Consider the following 12,832-nt stretch of genomic DNA (forward strand, 5'->3'; position numbering starts at 1 on the left):
AGCACTACTTGGTGTCCACTACAGTGTTTGGGTTTGGTGACTGTATACAGGAAGGATCCCCAGATGTGGCAGTCTCTGGATCACCTTTCCTTCAATCTCTGCTCTACACTTTGAACCTCAATTTTTTTCCCATAAGTATTTTGTTCCCCTTTCTAAGGACAGTAGCACCAACACTTTGGTCTTCCTTCTCCCTGAGCTTCACGTGGTCTGTGAATTCTATCTTGGGTATTCAGCAGTTTTGGCCTAATATCCATTTATCAGTGAATGTGTTCCATGTATCTTCTTTTCAGATTGGGTTACTTCACTCAGGATAATACTTTCTACTTTTATCCATTTGCCAAAGAATCTAATGAATTTATTATTTTTAATAGCTAAGTAGTACTCCATTGTGTAAATGTGCCACATTTTCTGTTGGGAGCTATTAAGACAACACAATTGTCCTGATCTCTGAATTGGGCCTCTCCCCCCCGCAGAGAAGAAAAGGGGGTCAAAAGAGGGCCACCGACAATACCACTAGGAGAAGAACCATAGACTGTTTCAGCCCTAACTCAGCGCAGGATGTCCTTGACTACAAGATGTACCCTGATACCACCAAGTTCCTGCTTCCCCAGTGTAGTTGCCAAAAGAAAAATTTCCGCTGCCCCATCCCTCCTGCTGAGAAGTATTTCCCCTTTTGCTTGTGCATTTAAGCCTTGAGCCTTGCTGAATATAGTGACAGCTTGATGCTTCTCAGAATGGTTCCACGTTGTTCCTCGCACTTGGGGTCCGTCTTTCTCTTCCCCCATTTGGTTCTTAGGAGAAGGTCCCCTCGAGATCCTCGAATAACTGGACCTGCTGGACGGGTCAATTTTCTACATCCATTGCTTTGTTGAAGGACATCGTGGTTCTATCCAGCACCATCAAAATGATGTACTTCCAGAAAAGAAAGAAGAAAAAAGCAATTCTGGATATCATCAATTAGGAGCATGGATTCTATTTTTGTTTGTTTGTTTGATTTGTTTGAGACAGGGTTTCTCTGAATAGCCCTGGCTTTCCTAGAACTCACTTTGTAGACCATGCTGGCCTCAAACTCAGAAATCTGCCTGCCTCTCAAAGAAAATTCTTATCACAGGAAAGTTGATTGCAAAGTTATAAGACATGTGGAAAAACTAAGAATTCTCAGTAAGGTTATGGAGAAAGTGTATACTCATGGACACAATATGATTTCTGTACCACAAAGGTACATCAGTCAAGGATGTGTATAAAAGGCATGAAAAAATGAGGTGTTGGAGAGAAAGAAAAACACAAAAATAGAGTTGTTTTTAAAAATATCTAAAGAAATTCCATTAGGAAAAAAATGTGAATTTGATTAATGTTCCCTATGATCTTATGTGTATAGGAATTGAATAGTTACAGACTCCATAATTCATACAAAATAATTAACAGAAACCCCTTAATTGTTATGTTTCTGACCCTCCAGCTATTACTGATTTCCCTTCCAAACAGAGTAGCACCATGACTTAGAGCTCATTTTGGGAATGGAGGTGATCACAAAAGAGGGCAATGCATGGTTCTGCAGGCACTAACACCCCATTTTTGGATTCAGGCAAACCCAGCCCCACCTACACACACACAAACCTATGCTGAAGGCTAATTTAATGTCTGCTTCCTGCCACATGGATTAAGACACAAGATGTAGAATGTGTTCTTTCCACCTTCACACAATACCATGCACGCCTGAGAACAGACATCTCAGCAATTCCTTCTGTGCCCTAGAGTTGAGTTTCAACTAATGACAACATTGTGTCTGTTGGTCATGAGAATTTAAAATTATTTCAATCTAATATTGATGAAGGATAAAGCCCATTTCCTTCTTTCTACATTTTTAAACTACTTGGAAAGTTTGTCACACTATATTGAATGTGAAATGCAATGTTCAGAACTCAAAAACTAAACAACAACAACAACAAAACAAAACAAAACAAAACAAACCTTCATTTTTCCAGACTGACATTAGAGTGCAAACCAAAAGTAGTACCTGCATGTGTACACTAAATGGGTATTGTATGCAGCATAGCTTTCCACTGCAAGGGATGCAGACCTTCACCCTCCTCCTGGAATCTATACTCAGGATGACTGAGAGTCTAAGGGTTCCTGGCCAGATCACCACATTTAACAGCAGAAGTGCAATATGGCACACAGTCTATTCCTATTCTAGCAGATCAGGCTGTGAGACTTCAGCCAATCTGTCTTCCTGGTCTGGGGACAGGGACCCCCACACCTCCAATCAGTATGGACTGGCTTGTGGTTCCCCTCATTGCTCCCTACACCTGCTCATAAGCAGAATTCTTGGAAGAACAGGGAGCTATCTTCCACTAGTGCTCCTGATTCCTAGACTTCTCCAAAGTGCATCACTAGCTAGGGTCACCCTGCTTAGCACCAGGACAGTAGCAACTACCCTACTTGTTGAGCAGAGATCAATTAACTTAAACAGCACATTGCGATGCAGTCCTTTCCTTCCACCCTAGGTGCAGACAGGATCTTATTGTGGAACTTATATAGCTTTGTACAAGTTCTTCACATCTCCTGGAGCACATTTTGTTCCAGTACTGAGCACAGAATTTGTTTTTGTTTTTGTTTTTGTTTTTTTTGGGGGGGTGGTTTTTGGTTTTTGGTTTTTGGAGACAGGATTTCTCTATATCCCTGGCTGTCCTGGAACTCACTCTCTAGACCAGGCAGGTCTTGAACTGAGAAATCCACCTGCCTCTGCCTCCCAAGTGCTGGAATTAAAGGCGTGAGCCACCACTGCCCCGCCTGAGTACAGGATCTTATGTGTGCAGTCCATCATACACTCAATTTCTTATGTAGTCATCCCTTTGATTCAATGGTGTGAGTTCCTGCAGTCAAACATAGGTCATATTCAAATAATAAGTCTTGCTAAAGCAAAGAGTTGGTAAATTAAGAGACAATGAATGGTCTATGGCAGGTCTTGGAGGCTGCAGAGGGGGCAGGGGGAATGATGGATTATCATGCCCAAAATGATTTGAACTGGCAGAACCAGATTTTGTGACGCTAGAAACTTGAAATTTTTATTAGAGTACATCAAGGTTTACCCTTATCTTTTCTCTCAGGATGAACATCTTAAACCTGGAAATGTGAAGCTGTGTTCAACAAGGCCAGTTCATTTTACCCTGATACTCTATTTTGGTTAAGCTATAGTAATTTTTTTGTTGTTGTTGTTTTTTCGAGACATGGTTTCTCTGTGTAGCCCTAGCTGTCCTGGAACTCACTCTGTAGACCAAACTGGCCTAAAACTCAGAAATTCGCTTGCCTCGGCCTCCCAAGTGTTGGGATTAAAGGCGTGTGCCACCATGACTGGCTAAATTATAGTAATTTTGTTTCACAATAAACTCAGGGGTTTTTTTTGTTTTTTGTTTTTTTTTTTAATTGTGATTCTTGGTTGCCTCGAGTGTGGACATGGGGAAAATGGCCAATCTGGATTTTGTGGACCATCTAAAATCGATTACCTCACTACTCAGTGCTAATACCAACTACTGTCATGTCAGGAGACTTTTCTACATGCTTTTTTCCCATCCCCCTTTTTTGCTCTGCATGTATGAGCTTCAAAGTTAATCACAGAAATCAATTCTTGCACAGGTCTAATTTCATTTGTAAGTCACAATAAAAGCCAGAGAGATTGGAGGACACGCACTCACTGGTATAGATTTCCTGTTCACTGTCGAGCCAAGAGCCTGCCTGGAGGAAGTTGCAAGACTGTCTGTCTTCCCAGCACTTGGCAGCAGAGGCAGGATTGCGTGCTCAAAGCCATTCTCACCTGTATAGCAAAACCAAGCCAGAGATACAGGAGACATTGCTGGACAGGAAATAATCAGTTGCCATGCACTCCGGTTGAGTCAGCTTGACAGGCTGTGCAGCCTAAAAGCCACTCACAAGGCAGGGAGTTTCAAGGAAGCTCACCTCCTGGACTTTTTGTGTTCTCATTCAACCACATACTCATACTCTATTCCCGCATTAGTCTGGTGTATGGATCTATGAGCTCTCTTTTAATATTTCATTATAAATGCCTTTTAAGATTAAATTCTGTTATAATTAAGCCTCCACATTGTTCAAAGGTCCCAGAAGCCTGTGAGCTTGAAATCAGGCAGAAAGGAAGTTAACTATCCAGTTACTAACTAAGCATTACAATAGACAGAGCCAGTGGCTCAGCTAGTCTGCAGAAAGAGCCAGGGAATCTCACTGAGATAGAAATCTTCAGTACAGGCTACATTGCATATTAAAAGTAAGTTGGTATATTCTTCTGTAGACCCAGGAAATAGGGTGTTGGGTTATTGCAATATTCATGAAAAGGTCTGCTACTGCAGAACTCCTGGTGGGGGGTTTTATAATAGACTAGTTTGTACCTGGCTCCCTTCTTTTGTGGCAGCAGCCTGGTCCCCACCTTCTTTTGATATATACATTCCTTTTGTATTGAGTCACTGTAACTTGTTGGATTGTATGTTGCCTGGTTTCTTGTTATTTCTTTGGTATAAAAAGTTTGATGCTCGACCTTACAAATACATTCAGATTCTACACAATTTCTAATGTTGGTCTGTCTGTCATTCCCTCCTATGCTTTGCCCACCTGCCCCAGAGACCCGCTCCAAACAGACAAAAGGATCCAGAGGGTCTGAGGCAATCAGTAGCATTGTGAAATAAGGAAAGACATTCTTAATGACCAGAAGACTTTGGAGAATAAGATTAATTAAGAGATAAGAGCAGTGATTTCCTAGTAGAGGGAATGACATTAAACGATATGCTTGAGCAACCAAATACACACCTACAGCCAATGGCCTTTTTTTTCAATTCTCTGAGTTGACTTCACTGAGCAAATGCATGGGATATATTTACAAAGAGTGTCCCCAACCTGGGAATTCAATATTTATTCGATGAAGCAAACCTCCCCCAATATTATACCCATCAATGTGATTACCCTTCATTCACATACACGGTATTAATACAGGCTGGGAAATTTAAAAAACTCTGGCTCTTTCAGGCCCTTGTTTATAATGGTGACTCCAAAAGCTGATTGTCTACCTTGATGACTCCTAGGACTGGACTCTAAATAGACTATGCTTCGATTCTGTTTGAAGCAAAACCCATGATCCTCATGCAAATCCTTTCTCTCTCTCTCTCTCTCTCTCTCTCTCTCTCTCTCTCTCTCTCTCTCTCTCTCTGTGTGTGTGTGTGTGTGTGTGTGTGTGCATATGAGTGTTTGTGTGCCTATAATGGACAGGTGTCTACATGACCTAGGCTGACATGAACTAAAACATGGAGCTAACACCTGGTATTATCATGGTCTGGAAGGGCTGGAGCTGCAGGGAAGATTTTGAACATTCATATGAGACAATCACAATCTCCTGTTGGATCCATGGGACTCTCACCAACCCCAATTAACCCTTCTCACTTGCCTGACTTCAAATTCCTGCTTCCATTTTCTAAGCAACATGATTAAAGGCCAGTGTCACAATGCCTGGCTTAGATGACTTCAACTGTTTCCTGAGTCATTAGAAAGATGGTACGAGTAAGATGAGCAGTTACACTTAACTCCATTGTAAAGCTACTTATCTGTATGAGTCTGGGTTTCACTAACTGTAGCATAAAGACACATTAACATTAGTCCTTTGCTGAGTTAAACAGACTCAATAATAAAGGAAAACTATATTGCTCATAGTTGAAAGGAACAAGAGGTATGCATTTGATGGGTGCTTTCTTCTGTCACTCCAGTTAGGACCAGAATCTGTGCCATGGCTATTCATACCACGGGTCAGCCACTCATACTAATTAAGTTAATTAAAGATTCAAGTTCCCTAATTAATGTTGCTCAGACCACAGGGCAGGAACTGTCCTGTGGGTGGAGACACATTCCACAGGATGGACTGTTGCCCACCCTCAGACAAGGGAAGTCCTTGTCACCTCATTCCCTAAAGACCAATCAGTTTAAAGGGTACACTGTTCTGCTAATCATATTATGCCTAGTTGCTGATGCTCTAGTCTGCTCCTGGGAACTGCATCAAAATTCACTGAATGGGCACTGGGGATTGCTTCCTCTCCTTCAGGTCTGGGAGGTCCCCTGTGCACTGGAACAATAAATTTCTCTTGCTTTTTTGTGGAAAGCCGTGCAGCGTGCAGCGTGCAGCGAGCAATCGCTGTGGAGAGCCATGCGCGTGCCGCGAGCAATCACCATTATAAGATGGCGCTGGCCTCCGCTGTGACAAACTAGTAAACAAGCCTTGTGCGCAAGTGCGAGAGTGAACTCACTCCTAGTCACTGCCCATTCTCGGGGTGTAATAGTGGTGTGATGAGCGAGCAACAAATCAAGAGCTGTCATGCCACATCAGGTGTTGAAACGTCATGGCTGAGTGCTATATAAGGGACTCCATTTTCTGGGATCAGGATCTTCCTGAGAAGTAAGCAATAAAGCTTTGCCGCAGAAGATTCCGGTTGTCCTGAGTGTGTTCTTGCCGGCGGGGACAAAAGCTCGGGATAAGTGGCGCCGAAGACCCGGGAAACTTTATACCATCACACCGGCGCAAGGAAGATCCCTCGTTCGCGGGGTGGAATCAGAACTGCGGGACACTACAGCTCTGCAAGGTAAGTATTGTCTTGAAATTTCTCCAGAGTTAGATGCCCTTTTGATTGTTTGCACGGCGATTGCACTTTCCCTTTCAGTTTCGTTTTGCTTCCACCGCTGGAACTGCTGACTGGTTCCCAGTCGCAGTCAGGCTCGGATAGCACCTGGACAGTGCCTGGACAGTGATTAGTTTCAGTCACGGTCAGGACTGGATAGCGGCAGTATGGGAATTTCTCACTCTGTAGTAGTGGCGTTAAGGTCGGTCCTGAAGCAGTGTGGCCTAAAAATCGCCACTAAGAGTATAGAGGCATTTGTCAGGGAGGTAGACTGTGTGGCACCATGGTATGCTTGCTCAGGTTCGTTAACTGTCACTTCTTGGGATAAACTGAAAGGAGATCTAGTTAGGGAACAGCAGAACGGCAAACTTAAAGCAGGGATCATGCCGTTATGGAAATTGGTGAGATCGTGCTTAACAGATGAGGATTGTCAGCAAATGGTAGAAGCAGGGCAGAAGATTTTGGACGAAATTCAAGACAGTCTATCAGAGGCAGAGTGGGGAGAGAGATTGAAAGTTGGGACGAAACAAGGTGCACCGAAGAATTTAGGCCTTTCCACGGGCCTTGAGCCCGAGGAAAAGAGATATAAAGGAAAGAATGCCTTGGGAGAGATTAGAAAAAGGGATGGAAAGGGAGAGAAGAAGAGAGAAAGAACTGGAGAGGCACATAAGGAAAGGAGCCTCTACCCACCATTAGATGAGTTTAAGGCACTAGCTGTCAGTAGCTCAGAATTGGATAAAGAACTTAGCTCCTCTGAGGAAACAGACTTAGAGGAAGAAAGATACCAGCCAGATGAAAGACAAGTTACTCAGTTACAGAATAACATAAAGAAAGCAAAAGTAGCTAGAGACAAATGTCAAATCACTATGCGATCTTCAGATCCGCAACCTCTGGGTCCTAGTACACCTCCGCCCTACGTGCAGAGGTATCAATCAGACTCATTCATTTCAAAAGAGGAACAGATAAAAGTGCAGCAAGCGTTCCCAGTCTTTGAAGGCGCAGAGGGTGGACGCGTTCATGCCCCAGTGGAGTATATACAGATTAAAGAATTAGCAGAGTCAGTTCGTAACTATGGAGTCAATGCCAACTTTACTGTAGCCCAAGTCGAAAGGCTTGCGACTCTGGCAATGACCCCCGGCGATTGGATGACTGTAGTAAAAGCCGCATCTCCTAACATGGGAATGTATTTAGAATGGAAAGCTTTGTGGCAAGACTCCTGCCAAGCACAGGCAAGGGCCAATGCCAATGTTGAAGGGGACCAAGGAACATGGACTTTTGAGTTGCTTACAGGTCAGGGACAACACGCTAATAACCAGACAAATTACCATTGGGGAGCTTATGCTCAGATCTCAGCTGCTGCAGTTAAGGCATGGAAGGCACTCTCTAAGAAGGGAGAGGCAAGTGGGCATTTGACCAAGATCACCCAGGGCGCACAGGAGTCATTCTCAGATTTTGTGGCTAGAATGACAGAAGCGGCAGGGAGAATTTTTGGGGACCCAGAAACAGCTATGCCTTTAATTGAACAGTTGATCTATGAACAGGCTACCCAGGAATGCAGGGCGGCTATTACACCTAGAAAGAGCAAGGGACTGCAGGATTGGTTGAAGGTTTGCCGTGAGCTTGGAGGGCCACTCACTAATGCAGGTTTAGCAGCTGCCATTCTACAAGGGCAAAAACGCCCTGACATGGCTGAGTTCAAACTCTGCTATAATTGTGGCAAACCGGGACACTTAAAAAAGGACTGTAGAGCCCTTGTCAAAAGGAGAGCACCAGGACTGTGTACTAAGTGTGGAAAAGGATATCATTGGGCCAGAGATTGTTGTTCAGTCAGGGACATTCGAGGCAGGCCCCTGCAGCCAGGATTCCCTCAAGCAGTAGATAATGAGACCATTCCAAAAAACCAGTACAGGGCCCTCAGGTCTCAGGGCCCAAAAACATATGGGACCTCAACAGGCAAAAGGTGGACCCCACAGTCCACAGGGCAACAGAAGGATCAGCTGGGTTGGACCTCCGTACCACCACCCGATTCATGCTAATGCCCCAAATGGGGGTACAGCCTATTCCTACTGACTATAAAGGACCTCTGCCATCCGGGAGTGTTGGCCTAATATTGGGCCGGGCCTCCCTTACCTTACAAGGTCTTATTGTTCACCCTGGAGTCGTAGATCAAGACTATGAAGGGGAACTTCAAGTTCTCTGTTCCTGTCCTCAGGGTGTCTTTTCTATTTCACAAGGAGATAGAATAGCTCAGTTAATAATTTTGCCAAGCCTACATGGCTGTTTTCCTTCCTCTGGTGTCCCTCGAGCTACCAGAGGGATTGGTTCTACTGGGAATGATTCTGCTTACTTAGTGATGCCTCTTGACTCCAGGCCATTCTTAGAATTAGTTATAGAAGGAAAACAATTTAAAGGGATTTTAGACACAGGAGCAGATAAAAGTATCCTGTCTTCCCAATGGTGGCCAAAAACTTGGCCCGTTACTCAGTCATCACGTTCTTTGCAAGGTTTAGGTTATCAGTCCTGTCCCACTATTAGTTCCCATTCTTTGAGCTGGACAGCTCCTGAAGGTCAAACAGGACGATTCACTCCCTATGTTTTACCACTCCCAGTAAATCTCTGGGGGAGAGACATCTTACAGGCACTAGGATTGACCTTGACTAATGAATACTCGCCACAAGCTGTTCAAATAATGAAGAAAATGGGCTATAAAGAAGGAAGGGGATTAGGGAAAGGAGAGCAGGGTAAACTTGAACCTATCCCTCAAAAAGGTAATAATGGGAGACAAGGTTTGGGTTTTTTCTAGGGGCCGTTGAGGGCTCCATGCCCATACCATGGCTTACAGAGGAAGTTGTATGGGTTCCTCAATGGCCTCTCTCCTCTGAAAAGTTAGGAGCAGCTACAAAACTAATTTCTGAACAGCTACGCTTGGGTCATTTAGAGCCCTCTACCTCACCCTGGAATACACCTATTTTCGTAATTAAGAAAAAAATCTGGCAAATGGCGCTTATTACATGATCTTAGAGCTATTAATGCACAAATGCGTCTATTTGGACCAGTTCAGCGAGGGCTACCATTGCTTTCTGCCTTACCCAAAAATTGGGAAATTATAATTATAGATATTAAAGATTGCTTTTTCTCTATACCTTTATGCCCTCAAGATAGGCAAAGATTTGCATTTACCATCCCAGCCATTAATCATTTAGAACCGGATCAAAGATACCAATGGAAGGTCCTACCTCAGGGGATGCCGAATAGTCCCACCATGTGTCAACTGTATGTGCAATTGGCACTTAAGTCAGTTAGAGAGCATTTTCCATCATTACAGGTGATAATTTATATGGATGACATTTTGATTTGCCATAAAAATTCACAGTTATTGCAAGATGCATACCCTATATTAATAAAAACGTTAGGGCAATGGGGATTGCAGGTGGCCACTGAAAAGGTGCAAGTTGCTTGAATGGGAGCCTTCCTAGGGTCACTCATTTATCCTGACAAAATTGTTCCTCAAAAATTAGAGATTCGCAAAGATCAACTACATACCTTGAATGATTTCCAAAAATTGCTAGGAGATATTAATTGGCTAAGACCATTTTTGAAAATTCCATCAGCAGAATTAAAGCCCTTATTTGACATATTAGAGGGAGATACCCACATCTCCTCCCACAGAGCACTTACCCCAGCTGCATGTCAAGCTTTACAAACGATAGAAAAGGCCTTACAAGATGCTCAATTACAACGCATTGAGGAGTCAAAATCATTTGAATTGTGCATATTAAAAACTGCACAGTTACCAACAGCAGTCTTATGGCAAAAAGGACCCTTATTGTGGGTCCATCCTAATGCTTCCCCTGCAAAAATCATTGAGTGGTATCCTAATGCAATTGCTCAACTTGCACTTAGGGGGATAAAAGCAGCTATTACTTATTTTGGGAAAGAACCTCATATGCTAATCGTACCTTATACTTCTGCTCAAGTTCAAACCCTGGCAGCAACAACTAACGATTGGGCAGTCTTGGTTGCCTCTTATTCAGGACAAATTGATAATCATTATCCAAAACATCCAATTTTACAATTTGCCTTAAGCCAAGCCATAGTGTTTCCAGTAATAACAGCCAAACACCCACTTCCGGATGGGGTAGTAGTGTATACAGATGGATCCAAATCTGGCATAGGTGCATATGTAGTAAATGGCCAAGTAACATCTAAACAATATAATGAGACATCACCCCAGATTGTAGAGTGTTTGGTAGTTCTAGAAGTCCTTGAAACTTTTCCGGGACCACTCAATATTGTATCTGATTCTTCATATGTGGTCAATGCAGTTAATATGCTTGAAGTTGCTGGCTTAATTAGACCCTCTAGCAAGCTTGCTCACATTTTTCAGCAAATTCAGTCAGCCTTGTTACATAGAAGACATCTTGTGTATATTACTCATGTTAGGGCTCATTCTGGCCTTCCTGGCCCCATGTCTCATGGAAATGACTTGGCAGACAAAGCTACTAGAATCGTGGCTGCTGCTCTGTCCTTGCAGTCAGAGGCTGCAAGGGAGTTTCATAAACGCTTCCACGTGACGGCTGAAACATTACGCCACCGTTTCACTTTAACTAGGAAAGAAGCTCGTGACATTGTCACCCAATGTCAAAACTGTTGTCAATTTCTGCCTACTCCTCATGTAGGGGTAAACCCCCGAGGCATCAGACCATTACAGGTCTGGCAAATGGATGTCACTCATATTTCCTCCTTTGGAAGAAATCAATATTTACATGTTTCCATTGACACCTGCTCTGGTGTTATGTTTGCTACACCTTTAACAGGTGAGAAAGCCTCTCATGTTATACAGCACTGTTTAGAAGCATGGAGTGCTTGGGGCAAGCCCACAATTCTTAAAACTGATAATGGGCCAGCATATACCTCTACTAAATTTCAGCAATTTTGTCATCAAATGGATGTCACTCACTTGACTGGCCTTCCTTATAATCCCCAAGGACAAGGCATTGTGGAACGTGCTCACCGTACACTTAAGTCTTATCTTATAAAACAAAAAAGGGGAGTTGATGAGACTCTGCCCTCAGTGCCAAGAGTAGCTGTATCTATGGCACTCTTTACACTTAATTTTTTGAATCTTGACGAGCAAGGTCGCTCTGCAGCTGATCGACATAGCTCAGACCCTGATAGACCAAAAGAAATGGTCAAATGGAAGGATGTCTTAACTGGTCTGTGGAAAGGCCCGGATCCTATTTTGATAAGATCCAGGGGAGCTGTTTGTGTTTTTCCACAGAGTGAAGACAACCCATTTTGGCTGCCGGAACGACTCACCCGCAAGATATTCATCAAGGATGGTGCAGAAGATGCAGACCTCCCGAGGACTGCTCCTGATCCTGACAATGCTGAACTTGTCTCAGGTTCCTAGTATGAGGGGCGAACAGAGATGGGCCATTCTCTCGACTTTCCCTAAACCAGTGCCAGTTCGCCATAATGCTATAGTTTTTCCAAAATTCTTTACTACTAATAAAACATTAGATTTGCCATATCTACCCTATGATCCCACCCGAGCACCATTAGGGGAAAATCGCTCTTTATTAGAACAGGGTTCTTTATGTTTTCAAATGAATGGACCAGGAAAATGTATCAACCTCACAGCTCGAGCTTTGGGGAAGTTTAATGAGCACCGAGGAGGTTGGGTAAGCACAACCCAAGATACTTCCAATGCAGATATAACCTTTACAAATCGGACCTTTTGGCAGGAGGCAATTTGGGTTAATGGTACATTTCTACCACCTAACTTTTCAGACAAAGAACGTCCCCACCAACCAAAAATAGCCCCTCATTGTAGCTTGGAAGATGAAGGGCTGATACTGCCTTGGTCTGATTGTCAATCCTCCATCACTCGTTGGGCAGATCAGAGTAAAACCTTTTCCTTTTCTCCCAACATGATAGATGATCCAGAGAAGGAATTTGTTATGAAAGAGGGACTTTTCATACAGGACTTTAGAATGCATCCCTTTCACAAGTGGGTGCTTTGTGGAGTCAATGGCAGTTGTACAGAACTCAATCCTTTGATCTTTATCCAGGGAGGAGCAGTTGGAAAGGCTTCTTTTAATGGCATCTCAAGATTTGCTCAGTATTGGGGAATACATGCTGCCTCCCAGGATTCTTATGGATAT

Source organism: Mus caroli, unplaced genomic scaffold (genome assembly GCF_978045245.1).
Source record: "Mus caroli unplaced genomic scaffold, Mus_caroli_1 scaffold_8, whole genome shotgun sequence".
In the NCBI taxonomy this organism is placed as follows: domain Eukaryota; kingdom Metazoa; phylum Chordata; class Mammalia; order Rodentia; family Muridae; genus Mus; species Mus caroli.